The sequence below is a fragment of the Ruditapes philippinarum genome, unplaced genomic scaffold (genome assembly GCF_026571515.1).
Source record: "Ruditapes philippinarum isolate M1 unplaced genomic scaffold, ASM2657151v2 ctg6087_1_1_1_1, whole genome shotgun sequence".
In the NCBI taxonomy this organism is placed as follows: domain Eukaryota; kingdom Metazoa; phylum Mollusca; class Bivalvia; order Venerida; family Veneridae; genus Ruditapes; species Ruditapes philippinarum.
Genome location: NW_026861136.1, coordinates 1 through 13,126, shown reverse-complemented (window position 1 = coordinate 13,126; position 13,126 = coordinate 1).

Here is a 13,126-nt window from a genome sequence, read left to right as displayed (position 1 = left end):
AAAACAGTATTCTCACGAGTGGCGTAGCCATGAGTGAGAATACTGTTTTTAAAGTTCACGAGATGAAATAAAATTACATCTTACACAACAAAAACAGACAAATTTTCTTTTTATTTTATGCTTAAATACAAGTTAAAACGAAATTTCCATAATTTTAACGTTAATATTAAAATCTGTTTCCCCCATTGAGAGCCCCATTTAGACGGAATTTCTCATTTAAAACAAGAAGTCTTGAGCTGAAAAATAAGTCCGCAAATCAAGGTTAAATGACGGTGATAATTTATTCATTTTATTACAAAAATATGAATGATCGCTTGTTTTACTAATAAAAACAAACAATTCTTGTAGGAAAAAAAGTCCAACCATTCATCCATACTTCTGTTACTTACTGCGAATTTATATTAGACCTGGCTTTGTAAAATGTAAGCGGCAGCCATTTTTTAAAGTTGTCTGTTTCATGGGAGGAAAATAATTGTGTAAGATTCAGAAGGATATAATTTGGAAAGGAGCTAGGAAAATGGAAAACTTGGAAGCTTGCTAAGGACATGAAGGAACGCTGGGTTGTTTTACTTATTTTACGAGTGATGGCTGTCAATGCTTTTCAATTTTTCATAAAGCGTACGGCAGTTATTGCTCGTAGGACACTTTAATATGCCCAAATGTCATCAAGAGCAGTTTTGCATGGGGAAGGAATGTATTTTTTAGACTGTAAAAACAACCAAAAAATTTAGAGACGAAATTTGGTAATTGGAATTTGAAGGAATAGAAGTAAGTTTTATCTCTTTATTACTTTTGACATTCAAGTTATTTATCTATTTCAGCTTTGCTATTTCTTTTAACAGCCTGACATTGTCAGAATTGTTAGTAAAAATAAAATTGAGGTACAACATGGGGAAAACCTTAAAAAAGTAGTTTCGTCATTGAAAAAAGTGAAATTATATTTTGATAATTTTCACTGTGAAATTATCAAATATAATTTTCACGGATAAATCAGTAAACCACTGAAAAGCATAAAATAAAAAGGTCTATATCCCCTGTACTTTTGTCAATTTGTTATATCATATATGTACATGTCCTATATAGTTGTCCAATTCACTTTCCCATATTTTTCTCATTTTCATTCATCCTATTCATTTATTGCAACATGGAACACTTAAGTCATTCTATAATTCTTAACGACTTATTTCTTCTTGGCAGGCCTCTTAAAATTTACTTACCCGGATTAGAAGGCACGCATGCGCACATTGAATATACCTCCATTGGTTTGCGCCACGAAGTTGTGTTGATTTTTCCTTCTTCCAAGTAAATTGTTTTATTTGTTTCCTTGTCATTACAGGCCGAAACAGCTCCCCCACCCCCGCCTTGATTAGGAAATAGGAACCCTACGACATAACAATACAAACTTGCAAACTAAAATGTGGCTTACCATATTACTTGTAAAAAATGCAATATGCAATATGTTGGGCAAACTAAGCATGCAGTTTCAATGAATAGTAACAAATTTGATAGATCTATCATCTTCCACAAAATATTGCCTCACACTTTAATTTGAATGACTTTGATTTGAATGATCATAAATTCAGTGACTTTTCATTTATGCCCATATATTCCTATTGAAAATTGATATTGGCCGTCTTATTTACAGACATACACTACAACACATATCCCCAGAAGAATGCATACAAAAGTTATTTTCTGCCGATTGATAACAGATTTGCATTTTTACTATAATAACTCTGTAAGAGTATGCTTAAACGTTTATTTTTTCATATTTAGTTTTTTTAATATTAATATTTCTCTAAAGGAAATTATGTATTTTTATAGCCAGATATAACTTAGCTTTCTGTCTTTTGTTTAATTAAAACCTTGAAAGATACGCTATTTGATATGTATTTTTTTCGCCATGTTAACGTTACGTAACTTATTTTACCTCACGTCCGTTGTTTGTTTTGATTATCTATCCTGTTGAAAGCGGTAATCCGAAACTTTGATAAATAAAATTAATCAAACATTCACGTATTGATTTTTTCTATCATAAATCCTCAAGTATTTATGAAAATAATTGCCTACCTAACTGGGGGTTCACTTACCGAAACATAAAAGCGTTAGTTTAGAAATACATACATCTTCAAGTGTAACATTTTCAAGATTAATGTAACACGGTACGTTAAATATTATGCCATTGTTATGCAGACTACGCTAACATTTCTATACTATTTTCCATGGAAAACTAAGAAAAACATAGGCCAAGGTATAACCCAGTTTTACTTTGTCCAAGTATCTTTTTTTAAATATACTTTTTTTGTTAAGAAACTGTTCTAAAAAAGAAGATATATCAAAAATATTTTACTTTTTAATCGGAGTACTTAAATTATACATTATTTGTTTTAGATCGATTGTGAAGGAAGCTTTAAGCTTAAAGACACTCTTTCACAATTGTTATCCTGGAACCGACATACTTGGCAATGAGTGTAAAGTTTCTTGCTCAAGGGAAAACAACGACTTGCCTCTGAGGGAATTTGAACCAATGCGGCTAGCGATCATAAGGTTACTAAGTCTGACGAGTTTACCACTCGACCAAGCCGGCCACTGAACAAGTATTGGAGTACTTGTTTTTATTTTAAATTTTTTAAAACAAGTTTTGAAAAGGTGGATAATCCTGAAATACGTTCTTTTTTTATTATTTCTCTTCGATTTTTTTCCTAAAATAGAGTTAAAAGGTAGTCATTTCAAACTTGTGTGAAATATTTGTTGAACAAGGGCAGACAATCTGATAAGCGTGTTTGCAGAGTTATGCTTCCCTATTCTATTTTGCTTTTACTTTACTTTATTTAATGGCTTTCAACGTTTAACTGTAATATATCAGATAATTATATTCTGATAATCACTAGATCTAGTGGAAATTTATAAAATATAATTTTCAAATGTAGCCAGACAAAGATTTCTATTTCTTGAATATCATACAGCTAGGATTATTTACCGTATCGCGTGCTAGAAAAAACCTGTCTTACACCGCTCCGCTTTAAATGACGTCATTGCTGCGCGCCTTTTTATGAATGCATAGCGTTTTAAGGACGACGTCATTTTACCGTTATGAAATTAAGTTTGTAAGTTTATAATCGCCTTACTACATGTATAAAAAAACAGTACTGTCATGAAAATATCAGTTTTTCTTATTTTCTGTTCCAAAAAAAATGACATTTAATATGCAAGAAAAAAAAAACACTGGCCGTCGGTACAGACGGGAATGTCTAGCTCTCAGGTAACTGTTTAGCGGAAGCTGGCATAGCCTCGTTACCGCCGTAAACAGTTACCCTCGAGCTAGATATTCCGCAAACTCCTCACAATGATTACCTCCCCTTGGCAAAATTGTAATCTCTTTTGATAAGGGGAGATCACTGCTTATGAGTCTGTACCGGCAGCGAACTGCGGATGAAAATGATATTATAACTTAATTAAATAATAGGCAATAATAAATGCCGTCATACGTAAATGTTGCTTCTTTAAGAAAAGAAAGTCGATTTCATCAAAGAATCTACATCATGTTAACATGTTAAAAAATTAGAGAAATTTAACAGAACTATATTTAAAAATTGATGATGTGCGTCGTGATGTGGTAACGTCATATAGGAGAATGTGAAACGTTACTCGGCAGTAGAAATACTTAAAATCACTTATAAAGCATGAAATAAAAGAAGCAAAAATAAATTTGTTTAGAAATAAGATTGATCAAAAATTTATTTTTAACATACTATTAATTTTTTCTCGTGTCAACGCCCCCTAGTGAAAAAAATTGTGTCCATCTGGGGTTTACTCAGTGAAAAAATTCAACAATCAATTCCCCTATCACTGAGAAAAAAAAGCACCGTTGGTGTGTTTTTTTTGTTTTTTTTTTTCTCTTTTTTGTTAGTCAGGGACGAAACCCAATTTTTTTGTTGGAAGTTTATAAATGGTTTTTTTTCAAACAATTTTGTTAACGTTAAACGAGTAGCGTTACCTTTTAAATTTTTTTAAAAAAATGTTAAAATCCGTCGCCTCTTAATGTCGCACCTGAATTTTAAAGATGCAAGGTTACACTTAATTTTGCAATAAAGCTAAATGCGCTATAACCCCAATGGGAAACATCGCACTTCACACAAACATCTTGCTGACCGTAAGAACATCTAATTGACATATAAGGGAAATTTTAAAAAAGACACATGGAAGTTTTTAAAGTTTTTAAAGGGTTCCCCAAGCAAAGTTTAAGTTAACTGTTTATGAGTTATGACTAAAACTTTGCTTTTAGAAGGGGTGTTTTCAGAAAAAAGGGAAAATCTAAATATCTGTAAAAATAATTTTATGAAAAAAGTTTTCCTATTTTATTATTAAAAAACAAATAAAACATTAGGTAACAAATCCCCAAGCAAAATGATTGTTTTACACAAAATGTTTGAAAAATGTTTTTAAAAATGTGTCCCCACCCACCCCTTAAAATTTAAAATCTAAATAACCTAAAAAATTTTCAACAATAGGGTCCCTTTTTCAAAATTATCTAAATGTTCTGAAAAGTTTTTTGGTTTTTCCAAAATAAAAACTTTTTTTTATTTTTTATTTTATTTTTATTTGAAAATATCGGTACCATTTTGCTATTAAATTTGGGATTATTTAGCCAATAAATACCACAATAATAATAATAAAAATCAAAATTTACTTCCCAAAGGAGACTGAGAATACATGAAAATGTTTTAAAAAAAAAAAATAAGAAAAAAAAAAAGCCCTTCTGGGGTTTAAATCATGTCCACAGTTTTAATCAATTTACAGTAATTTTAGCATTTGAATACCAATGTCTGTTTCAAAAATTTTTTTATTTGCTTATCAACGTAAAAATTCGTGATCGCCTCTAAATGTCCCCAAGGATGGCTATAAATGTCACAATCGCCTTGAGGTAAAAATTGATTTCAGCGCTGAATGTCACACATAAAAAAACGGGGCCGTTTAAAAGCACAATGTTTAAAGCTAAAAGTCAGTTTTTTTTTTTAAATATTTCCTCCTGTAAAAATTAATTACTCCAAATTAAAAAACTACTGTACGTCATGCTATCATCATTATGATAACTACACGTCATCGTGCTAGTGCTTCGGGGATTCACTCCTGATAAATGCTTATTTTTTGTACGAAAACTGTTCTGAAAAATAAACATCATTTTCATTACAATACAACGCTCACTTTTGTCTTAAAACTGATATGTTGCTCATTGAAAACACTGTTTTCAAGTTGCAAAGAATTTTGCTAATTTTGTAAAAACTTTTGTTGTTAAGTAATGGGGCAAACTAACAAAAAAATGGGAAAAAAATTTTTTAACAAAAAATTCTGGTCAGTGCGGGCCCCGTAATGTTTTTTCCTAATCATCACTCATCATCATATTATCTTCGAAAAATTATCACAATCATCCCTAATCAGCAGGAGCGCGCGAATCCTCTCATGATCATATTCATCATGTGCAATGTGAATTTCATGTTTTTTTTAACGATTTAAGGGTTACCTTTTAGTGTCCTGTCTAAAATTTTTGGTGGCTGATTTGGGGGCCATTTGTTTTTCCTTGCCACCCCCGATCCCTGAAATCGAAAAATCGAATATTTAAAAATTATAATGGCCAGGGCGCGGAGCGAAAACACGCTAATTTCGGGGCGCGGGTTGCGTTTCATTTATTAAACTAATAGCTAAAAGCGACCCCCCCCGTTCTATACACCTCGTTTTCGCGCCCCTGCTATGACTTGGTTTCCTGCGGCCCGCCGTTTAAATTTTTTCATCTCCTCCGCGCCACTGCGGGGGACGATTTATTTATTAAATTTATTGTTTGTATTATAAACTGCTAAAAAAATTTTTTTAAAAAAACATTATCTATAAAAAAAATGTCATTCATGTAAAAAATATCATCGCCTTAATTTGTGAGCTTCGGGCTTCATGTTTTTAAAAAAACGGGGTCTAAAATTTGGGTATCATTTTAAAAAAAAGTTATTTAAAATCGCATAAAAACTAAATAAAAGAAAATTTGTTTGAGTTATTTTGTTGAAAACTGATTTCGAAGCTCACTCATAAATAAAAATTTCATCTTACACAAAAACAAAATATTTCTAATTTTGACATTTTTTTAAGCTATCATCACTTCAATCTAATAATAAATTTTAAGTGTGCCTGTATCTTTTTTTAAAAAATAAAAATTAACACCATATTATTGCATTCTTTTTAAACCCTTTATTCGAGGCAATGGTCTTTTTCAAAAAGGTAATTTTAGTAAATTTTAGCATATGCATATTTGGGGCCGTCCCTTTTTTATTTTTAATAGTGGCGTATGGTAAAAAGTCCTTGAAAACCCAAACAAAAACCGCTTTGGCATTTATAAAAAAGTTTTTAGTCTCTCTATTTTCACTAAAAAAATAATTCGGATGGCTATAGCTTCGGACAAAAAACTAAATGTCTTTTTTTTTAATTTATATGTTAAAAAAACATGCAAATGTTTAAACTCTGTTGATATTATAATTGCATGCATTAGTAAAACCAAATATTTCAAGAATACAAGGAATAAGTATGCGATTTTTTTAAGAAAAACTTTTTTGGTCATTTATCATTAATTACAATGTGAAAATTATTCTTTGTTTATTTATAATATTTACTTTTAAAAAACATTTTCAAAAATTCCATGAACTTTTTTCGTAAATCTGGAGGCAGCTTTTTTTAATATGTATTGGGCAGCTTTTTTTGTTTCTTTACTTCATTCTGATTCAAATCTTCAAATACCAATATGATGTAATCTTGCTAGAAATTAAAGAAACTTGATCGGTAATGGATAAAAAAATATATTGTGATCTTAAATTCGTCTAACCAAATGTGTTTACTAACTTAAAATACTTTATTGTACACCTAGAGACACTGAGAAAAAAAATGAAAATAATTCTGCTGTTAAGCTTTCGAAGAAAAGGTAGCTTTCCGAACACGGATTTGAGTGCCTTTCGGTCCTCCGATGTTGCGTGTTATTTTTTTGGGGACTGCTTTCTTTCGGGCCCTTCCCCATTGTAGGCTTTATCATTTTTTTTCCATTTGTTAAGTTACAATGCAATAATTTTCTGCAGATTAAATAATTATATAATTATGAGTTGTCATTGCGTTAAAGATATTCCCAAACACAAAAATGAACTGTTTTCTCGTACTGGGGGGAACCGCATTCATTAAGGCCATTACGCCTCAAAAATGAAAAATTTTTAACTTCTTTGAAACAGGCATTTATAAAAAAATAGTGTTTTTAAATAGCTGTTAGATATGCTCATCCCAAAGAAGTAGCGGAAAATGAAAAATTTTGTTTTAAAGATGGATCAAGTAAAAAAAAGTATTTTAACTTCCATCCAAATACTGTTGAAGTTTATTTATTTGGAAACCCGTTTTTAACATAACAGGGATCGTCATTTCAAAAAAGTAATCATGTGTGTAAGATGTATGGTTATTTTTGGCATACTATTTACATAGACTTGTTGTGTGGTAGCTTGCTGGTCATAATTATCGGGTGCCGGTTCAAATACTTTTTTTCCATTTTTAATGATATTTTTTTAAATGCACGGGAAACTTTCGAATGTGCTTGCATATAAAATGAAAACAAATTTCTTTTCGACAATAGGGAAAACCATTACTGTTTTGAAAAGAACGAAAAAAAATAAATTATTTTATAAAAAAATTATTCAAAATCAATCATTTCACCCAAATACGGATTAGAAATCTCGTTTTTTAATAAATTCAACTGACTTTTGTGCATACAAGTGAGCAAAAAAAATCTTTTAAGGTGAGCACCGGAGCCCCTTGTTTTTGATTGGGGTGTATTTTGGCCCCGTAAAAAAACGTCACCATTTTGTTTTTGATTTCGTTAAAAACTTGTCTGAAAAAGTGTATAAGGTGGTTGCCTTTTTACATGAAAGGTGTCTGGAAGATTAACATTAGTTTTAATTAACCCACGGGATGAAACCCACTTTTCTTTCTCCGTGGTAACACCCTATTGGGTAATTTTAGCACTGGAGACGAACAGCACGCGACGATTTTGCCACAGAGGTTGAAGGCATGGTTTTTTAATTTTAAAATTAAATTAAATTTGGAACTTATTTATGTTTTTGATTCTCGTGAATAAAAACATTGAAAATATATATACATGAAAATAAAATAGCAAGAAAAAAACCCAATAGTATAATCCGTTATGGGATTTCAATTTACGACCGTCCGCATGCAAAACAAGCTCCTTAACCACTACACTGTCAGACCAGATAATATTCAAGCACCTGTTTTCCTGGTAATGCGTTTTCGTATATGTTTGTTTTCCTGCCACCCCTATGTACTTTTAAATTTAAGATTTCCCATTCTCGATCATATTTGAATCGATAGTACTAATTCACTTTAACTGTACTTATTGCCAAACAGCAATAGATTAAAAAGATAATTCATGTACTTGGGCCAACGAGATACTTTTTGGAAAATACAGCCCAAATCCAATCATTAAGGTTTTTGAAAAAAAAAGGGGTTTGGGGCTAATGGGCCTTTAATACGGGGTAACATTTTGGTTAAAATTAAAACGGGTATTAGTCCAAGGGGAATCCGTTTCTTGTTAATTTTCGATTTTTCGCTGGGAAAAAACGTAATTGCGACCCCCTTTTTATTTCTTAATTTAAAGCCATTTAAACTGAAAATTTTTGACTTTTCGTTGTCGGGGTGTGGGGCAAAAAACGAATGGCAAAAATCAGCCCCCAGGGGGAAGGGGTAAGAATATGACAATAATACAAAAGGATTTTTTAAACCACATGTAGTAAAAGGGTTTTCAAATTTAAATTTCCCTGCTAGTAAAGCCACCCCCCCTAAAAAGGGAAAAAAGCCCCTTATATGTGGTGTTGGCAAATAGAACCAAGGATTTTCAGCTATCCAAAAAACCCCGATCGCACTGACGTGTGAAACTTCAAGTATTTAATATTTTTTGTTAATACCAGGTTTATCCAATGATTTTTTCGAAGAAATAAAAGTGCCAGAAAATTTTTTGTTGGGACAGTACATATATATTTTTCCTTCAATATCCAAAATGAAAATTAACCCATTATAAGGGGGATTAAGTCGTTTATATCCCCTTTTTGTACTGTAAAATATTTAACAAGATTTTTTGTTAATGTTAAAGTGACGTTTCTTTTTAGGGAATACAAGTCACGTTCTTTAAATTGTCCCTTTGACCTCAAACAGTGACAAAAAACCTATTTAACCCCAAAAAATTTTTTCGTTTAGAAAACTTAATGCCCACCCCCCTACCTACCTAAACTGCGTAGGCAGTTCGCCAACAAATCAATGTTTTTTGATTTTACTAAATTGTCAATTTGGGAAATGAGTTCTTTTCAATTTGAAAGGTAAGATGAAAATTTAATTTTTACCTGTATATTTGCGGTTCAGGTCGGAATATCCGTCCCAAGCAGTGGGTAGCTACTATTAGGCCATGTAGGCAGGGGCCACAAGTTGGTTCAAAAAAAAGTCCCAAAAATAAAATAAAAAAGGCGAGGGGGGTTGGGTTGGGTTCAAGAAAAATAGTCGATAAATTGTGTGTGCAAGTTTTACACCAAAATTAATTTGATCTAATTAAATTTATATTTTAAAATTATTGTTTGATAATTTTCCCTTTTAACAACTTTGAAAACCGCGCTTTTTTGTTTTTTAAAATCAAACTTGTTTTGGTTTTCGGGGGGCCCCCGCCCCCCCTTTTATGTGCCTACAATTTAAAAAAAGCTGCTACCCCCTCCCAAGGGGGATCCCCCTTTGGGCGGGTAACAATGCTTGCCCGAACATAACGGAATCTTTTTCGTCAGTAATTTCGGAACATTTTGGGTCACTGTTGATATATAGCCTAATTAATTTGGCGTAACGGTTTACCCCTTTTTAAAATTTTTTATTACTGTCAAACGTTAAGCCAATTTTAACTGTCATTTTTACGCACGGAAAAAAATACCGGGAAACCATCGAAGTTTGGACTGATTTTTACTGCTTAAACCCTTTCTTCAATTCCTCTAAAGATCAATAAATATAAATTTTTGTACAACTTCTCCTAGAAAAAAATTAGATTGACCTTTTTCTTAAAAGCATACATGCGATTTATTTCAAATTTGTACTGTCTACTTTTTCTTCGGGGGACATGTTGACTCATCGAAAAAATCTTCCGTGAAAGCTGGTAGTAGCACCCGTGTGGGTGCAGGTAAGGGGGTTTCGCTGAAGATTAAATTAAACAAAATATGGGGGGAAAAAAATTATTCATTATTTTTTTTAATAAATGTTGGGATTTTAAAAAACTATTGAAAAAATATATTGTATTTTAACCCAAATGCAAAGGGGCGCAAATAGGCTCCGTACAAATACTGTTGTTTCATATTTTTTAAATATTTAATAATGTACTCAACATTTTTTCAATTGGGGTTTGCCCCTTTTGTTTTCTGCTAATACTGCCCAAATGTCACTCTCGATAAATACTGACTTCATTTTTAATGCATATTTAATGACAATTAAGAAGTAAAAAAAAATATTGAAGGAAATATTTGAAAAACACTTCAAAAATTTTCATATTTGTACAAAAATTTTTTTCAAAAGCTTTTCTCACGAGCCGATATATATACCCAAATTTAAAACCCATTGATAAAGTAAATGTCTCTTGACATATTTATTTAAATTTATAAAAAGGAACTTTATTGATCAGCCATATGATTTTTAACTATAAAGGAAAGGGCACACATTTTAATTGAAATAATTTTTTAAATAGAGGATATTAAAAAAAATCATTTTAGAAATCAAAATTTCAAATGAACAGATTTAAAAGAAAATTATAAATTTTTAAGGTGTATGCTTTTTGTTCATACGTTTTGGTGACATTTGTTTGTGCCCCCTTTTTTTTCTCTCTATGGTAAGTATCTTCCTTTGCCCCTAGTTTTTTTTTCTTTATTTTGGGGCCCCCCCCCCGAATTTCCATCCCCCTTTCCCCCGTGCCCCCTTAACTTTTGGTCTGTTTTATACTGTTTGGTACTTTTGTTTTTGTCCCTTGTTTTTTCTCGTCTTTTTTAAGTATTCCCCTTTGGGCCCCAGTTTTTTTTCTTTTTTCCCCCCCCCCCGAATTTTCCCATCCCCCCCCCTGGCCTTAACTTAGTGGTCCTTTCTCTGTTTTGGTGACTCTTTTTTTTTGTGTCCCCTTGTTGTTTTTTTCGTCTTGGTAAGTATCTTCCCTTTTCCCCATTTTTTTTTTCTTTATTTCGCCCCCCCCGAATTTCCTATCCCCTTCCCTTGCTCGTTAAATAAGTGGTCCATTAATCATTCTTATTTTTTTTCTTTTTATTTTTCCCTTTGTTAATTTTAGTGAAAGCATGACCGTCTCTCCCCTTTCGCCCCTTCCCTTTTAATTTTGGGTCCCCCTGGGTCCCTTTCCCAATGGTTATGTTCCCGGGGCGTGTGGGGTTCGTTCATTGAAAAGCCGCCTTCCTTTTCTTGTTTATCATATGTAACATGTTACCCAACCGTAAAAACAGTTTAAAATTTCAATAAAGGGTTTGGCAGCAAGCAAAGAAATGTAAAAAAACAGAAAAAAAATTATCCACTTCAGTATCCACCCTCAAAAAAACCCCCCCCAAAAACGCCAAATGCAAAATCGGCATAAATAAAAGGATGCCAAAGACGGTCGTGATGAATGCTCCCTTTCGCCGGTTTAAACAGAATTTATCCTTTAAAAATAATGTTTTTTTTAATAACACCCCCAATTGGGAAATAAAGCGTCGGGAATATGGGAAATTTTAAAGTGACACATTCGAGGTGCCGTACAACGGGGGAAATAATAAAAATGGAATTTTAATGGGATCAAGGTTTTGGGGTTTATTTTGCGACAGTCGTTTTTAAAATTTTTCCCCTTGTCTTTCATTTTTATGCTATTCAACGCTAAATAACGGTCATTAATTTCCCCTTGCGCTTTTTTTTCATAAACCCCGGGGAAATCGTGCGCGAGGACTGTCTGAAATTCCATTTTATAGTTTGAAATTTTAAGATTTTTTTTTCGAATTTTAAATTATTTTTGGTTGTTTTTAATTTTTTCCCCTTTACAACCGTCCTCAATTTCTTTTAAAAAATAATAAACTAGAAATTTATATGGTTGTAATATAAACTGAAATTCTTTTTTGCTTCTCATGTATAATATAAAATTTTAAATTTATAAGATGTACCCACAAATTTCATTGTATTTTCGTATTGGGAAAAATGGGAGGGTTATAAAAAAAAAAAAGGTGGTTCAGAAATTTCACCTATGATCCAGATGTTTTAAAAATCCACTTAAAAATATCTAATTTTTTCAATTTAAAAGGATTTAAATGCAGTATGATCTACATGGCCTCATAAACTATTTAAATTTTAAATAAGGTTTTTCGAATTTCCTTTTCACATTCTCTTTTTTTTGGGGTGAAATAAATTTTTTGTTTAAAAAAATTTTCCTGCAAAAATTATATAAATAACATAAAAAAATTGTATAATAAAGCTTGGCAAAAACAAACGATTGCCCCCGAACCCGTGTTACACCATGGTTTTTCCAAAACACCCCCTTCCCCTATGGCCGCTTTCCAAAAAATTTTTTAAAGATTAAAAAAAATTTAAAATGGAAATTTAGACTTCTGTTCGACTTTGAAGTATGATAATTTTTGGGAACCCTTTCATAAAAAACGTTTTCTTTTCAGGGAATGTAGACGTTTTTTTTGAAACTTTTTATTTCGCTCCCCCAAAAATTTAATTGGGAAAACGTCCGTGTAAAAAAGCAGTTGTGGTTGGGCTTGGAAAAAGACAGGCCCGTCCCAAAAATTTTCTCGGTGTCTCTTTAAAAGTTAATTTTGTTTTGGAATGTTGTATATTGCACCTTAATGGTAACTGTTACCTATAGCACACCCTTAATGGTATCTGTTATCTACGACCATTAAACGTTTCAATTATTATACAGCAACTTTTTGGTAACTGTTTTCAAAACGCCACGTTTTTTGGTAACTGTTATCATACAGCACATGTTTATGGGTAATTTATTAACAGCACACGTTTTTGGTAAATGTTTCATACAGACATGTTTTAAAGG